This window comes from Cebus imitator, unplaced genomic scaffold (assembly GCF_001604975.1).
Source record: "Cebus imitator isolate Cc_AM_T3 unplaced genomic scaffold, Cebus_imitator-1.0 Scaffold485, whole genome shotgun sequence".
In the NCBI taxonomy this organism is placed as follows: Eukaryota; Metazoa; Chordata; class Mammalia; order Primates; family Cebidae; genus Cebus; species Cebus imitator.
Genome location: NW_016107800.1, coordinates 739,246 through 743,769, shown reverse-complemented (window position 1 = coordinate 743,769; position 4,524 = coordinate 739,246). Strand labels below are relative to the sequence as shown.

General features: G+C 48.9%; 1 protein-coding gene across 1 annotated transcript in view; it reads right to left on the bottom strand.

Annotated features, from left to right (window-relative positions):
- The window catches only part of DENND4A (DENN domain containing 4A), a 121,836-nt gene extending 118,640 nt beyond the window's left edge, over positions 1 to 3,196 (bottom strand). The window contains exon 1 of the mRNA XM_017513010.2: positions 2,920 to 3,196. The gene's annotated coding sequence lies outside the window, so the exon portion shown is untranslated. The remainder of the gene's footprint in view (positions 1 to 2,919) is intronic.
- Between the last annotated feature and the right edge of the window lie 1,328 nt (positions 3,197 to 4,524).

Below are 4,524 nucleotides of genomic sequence, written 5' to 3'. Positions count from 1 at the left end.
AAAAAAAAAAAAAGTAATAATTATTCAGATTAAGAACAAAGAAAAGCACAAAAACTAAAACAAAAATTACCCATAATCCTATCACCTAGGGATAACATCTCCTACTATTTTATGTATCTCCTGCAACTCTTTTTGCCATTTACACATTATAAATAACACAGTATATGTTTCTTTATATTCTAATTTTTCTCTCAACATCATATTGTACTTTCTTATGTCAGTACATTTTAAAAATGATTTTTAGTAGCTGTATCCACCATATGGGTTATCATTAATTTCACCATTCTCACATTATAATGTATTTTGACTATTAAAATTGTCCCACTCTTATAAAATGCTATATAAATGAACTATTTTTTGTTATTTGAGACAGGGTCTTACTCTGTTGCCCAGGTTGGAATGCAGGTGCACAATCATAGCTCACTGCAGCCTCAAACTCCTGGGCTCAAGGGATCCTCCTGCCTTGGCCTCCCAAAGGGCTGGAATAACAGGTGTGAGCCACCTCATAGGGCCTAATCACTTCTTAAATGTAAATTTCTACATTACTGTTGTAGAATTCAAAGTGATAACTATGATATACAATAATAAAGTGTGGTGTGTTTGTCTCCCTCCATCCCCAGCATCCCCTCACAAAATCTACTAAATAATCAATCTAGGGTATTAGATAAATAAACAAATAAGAAAGGGGGAAAAATTTATCAACTATTCTCAGTCACTCTTCTTCTACCTGTAAAAAAGGAAAAGTCCCACAAAGATAAGGCTCTGACATCAGAGAAGGCAAGAATAACAAGTCAATTTTCCTGCTAGAGCAACTTTTGTTTTCCACCTAGAACAATGCACCATCAATTTAAGTAGGAATAGCACAAGATTTATAATATGCCAAACACCTCTATCTGCATCAGTGCTTAAACTAGGTTTTTGTAGGACACGGAATGCTTCGAAAAATTATGTACACAAAATATAGTGTAACTAATACCACTCAGTAAAAAAAAAACGCTTCATTTTACAATTCTACCATAATTTTTTAATGAATTAATAAATGCCATGTAGTCTCTTACTTCTTCTAGTTTCCCAATTATACTAAATATTATTTAAGCTACCAGAAATAGGACAAGAGTTCCAGGAACTTGAAAATCAATAACTCTTTAAACCAGTGGTAATTCATGTGGAAAAGTTCTGAACAAATCAGCATCAGCTTCCTGGCTCTCTTGCACAAACAAAAAATTCATATTGCTTCACCAATTTTCAAAAATGTAAATCTGTGTATATAAGTTTAAAACTCGAGCCAAAATTTATTTATATTTATCCCAAATTTGCAACTGGTATCAAGATCAATTAACTTGCTTAGCAAGTACATAGTTAGAAAATTCCACAGTGATCCCAGACCGGAAGGGGCTTAAAAAATAATACAAAACAAAAATTAAATTCCACACTGAAGTAGGTCTATGTTTAATCATTCAGAAAAAGCAAATTATGTAACGTATTATATATCATGATGATGGTAACATATGCTATTCTGGACTCTTACTGAGAGCTGTGGTTCAAAGGGAAATTTTGCAAATGAAGTAAAAATTGCCCAAAATATTTAATTCTGCCCAAAACAAAGTTTCCAGAAAAGAAGCCAAATACCTTTTACTGTAAGTTCAAACAAGGTTCAAATAGCTCAGAAATGTTGTATACTTAAGTTTTCAGAAGTCGAATCCCAGAACAGCTATAAACATAAACTGAATAACTTGCTCAAGAGTCTTTACTTATTACCCAATCTTAGGTCCCCCAGAATACTTTTTAAAGCAATCCAAAATGTACTATAATAAATTAGTGCAAACTGGGCTATTCTGTTTACAGGTGTCTTCACCACCTCCCCCAAGGAGAGAAGAGGTAGAGACTAGGGTAAGCAGAAAAAAGAATGAGACTATATACACTCCAAATACCAGCTTGTAATCTTGTAAGACTGCTTCTTTTACACTTGGGCTATTCTTTTCATTACTGTATAATACATTTTAAAGAATAACATATTCACAGAGTAATACAATTTCTGCCCTCACGGGTCTCTAGCTGGCTGACACGCGTTTTCTCCTCAATTAAATACATGCCTGTTGACTGATGCCTGTCCCGCTGTTACAAACAAGAAATAACTGTCCTATAAAACAAAACCTCTCTCTAAGGTTCTAGGCGTAACCATACGTTTGAATTAAAAGCACATTGGAACAACAGCAAAAATCTTCCAGCACATCTGTCATTTAAAAGCACGATAATGAAAAGCTGTCGCTGCGACCCAATTTTAGGTCACAAGCTTTCTACTGTTTTTCCTGCACCCTCTCCAGAAAGTGATAAACTTCAAAGGGAATGGTGGTAACCAGGAACCGTTCCCTTCCCCCCACATGCCCCCCCCCCGGAAAAAAAAGACTAGAAAAACACTGGCCAACTTGGACGCTGGTCGGGCTCCCGCAGAGCCCGTGCCCGCGGGCCGGGGAAGGCTGGGCAGACCCCGGGAGGAAAAGCGGGCCTCCAGGCGCCCCGGGCTCAGACACCGAGCAGGTGGGATTCCGGGGAGCCACCTCCGACTTACGTAACGGGCTTGTCAAATCCCAGATCCAGGACCTCCCCCTCCCCGCCCCCACTCCCAAATAACAACAGCCCCAGGCCAGCCTGGAATAGAAAATCGGGAATGAAAACACAGCAGCCCCGCGCGCGTCCGACGCAGAGGCGCGGGGGCTCCTCTCCGCACCGCCGCGCCACCCCGGGACGGACGGGGCCGCGGAGGACCGCACGGCGCGCAGGGGCTCCGGGCGAGGTCGCGGCCGTCTGGCCGCCTCCCCGAGCCGGCCGGCCCCGCTCCCGCGCCCCCCGGCTGTCACCTCTCCGGGCCGTGACAGCTCCACCTGCCGCCGCTGCCCGCGTCGCCGCCCCCGCACTCACCTCCCGGCTGGCTCCCGCGCGAGCGGCGGATCGAGCTTGGAGAGCGGCGCCGGATTCCCTCGCGCGCGGCGGCGGGACACGCGGGGCCGACTGCCGCGGCGCCGCGAGCCCGCTTAGCTCATCCCCGGCCCGGCGCTCCGCCCCCCGCCGCACCCCCGCCCGCCCAGGCCCGGCGACTCAGTCAGACGGGACTCCCCTCCCCTCGCGGCCGCCGCTGCCTCCGCCTCTTTCTCCGACTCCAGCCGCCGCGGCCACCGCGGCCGGCGCCATCTTGGCAGTGACGGGCGGGGCGAGGGCGGGAATGACGCGCGCGGGGACCAATCGAAGGCCGGGTCCGGCCCGAGGGGGCGAAGAGGGCCGGGTGGAGGGCCGCGGGGTCCTAGCGCCGAGCCGACGAGTGGGCGGAGACGGTGGGCGGGGCCGCGCCGCCCTCGCCGTGACGTTCGGGGTGGCGGGGAGGCGCCCCGCGGTTCCGCCTCGGGCTGGGAGATCCCGAGCCCGGGGCGAGCGTGGGCGGAGCGGGCCACCCGGGCGGAGCGGGCCACCCCTCAGCTTTCGCCGCCCGGAGGCACAGGCATCCGGTTCGCGCCAACTGCCCTGCTTCTTCCTCCCGGGCACCCCGGAAGCCCTGAGGCCGCCTGGCCAAGGTCGTGGGTCTGAGCAGCTGCTGCGCCTTCGCCAAAGGTGCTCAGGCTCCCCAGGAAACTCCCTCACGGGCTAGCCACCTACGAGTAGGTTTCGGTCCCCAGAGAGAAAGGTAAAGCGGGGAATTTAGGGGGTTTCTCCGGAAAGCACGTTGATCAAACACCTGCTGTTGACCGACGGGGTGTCCATGACTTTGGGATTAATTGGATGCGGCCTACTTAAACCTGGCCGCGGCTCTCCACCGCGGATGGCTGTCGGCAGACGGGGCTAGGAAGGGTCGATTGCCCCCGCAGGGCTGCTGCGGAGTTAAATTGCACAGCACCTGTAAAGTATTCAGCGTAGTGCCGGACACTACCAGATAGTGTTAGACATTATTCCATGGACAAGTGCAGGAGGAAACAGGACCCTAAAAATGCCTCTGCTTTAAAGTCAACTTCTCCTAAATTGCATAGCCTTTTATTAACCAAGTTTACAACTTTATTTCCTACCTCCGGTTCTTTCATTGTATTCATTCATTCAGTCACATTCATCGGTACAGAAGGTGCTCAGGGAGAGGGCACAGAGTGGCGAGGGAAACAGAAAAAGTCCGTTTTCAGGAAACGGCTGTCTAGTGGAAGAAGAGGGACAATTAAAAAATACTTAACATTTTTAGGAGAAACATGCTATAAAGATTATAAAAAATAATAATGGGGCCAGGCTCTGGCTCACGCCTGTAATCCCAACACTTTGGGAGGCGGAGGTGGGAGGATCGCTTGAGCTCAGAAGTTCGAGACCAGCCTGGCAAAATGTCGAAAACCCTGTCTCCACCAAAAGCACAAAAACTTAGCCGGGCGTGGTGGTGTGCGCCTGTGGTCCCAGCTACTTTGCAGGCTGAAGTGGGAGGATCGCTTGAGCCCCGGAGCCGAAGGCTGCAGTGAGCCAAGATCGTGCCACTGCATTCCAGCCTGGGTGACAGCATGA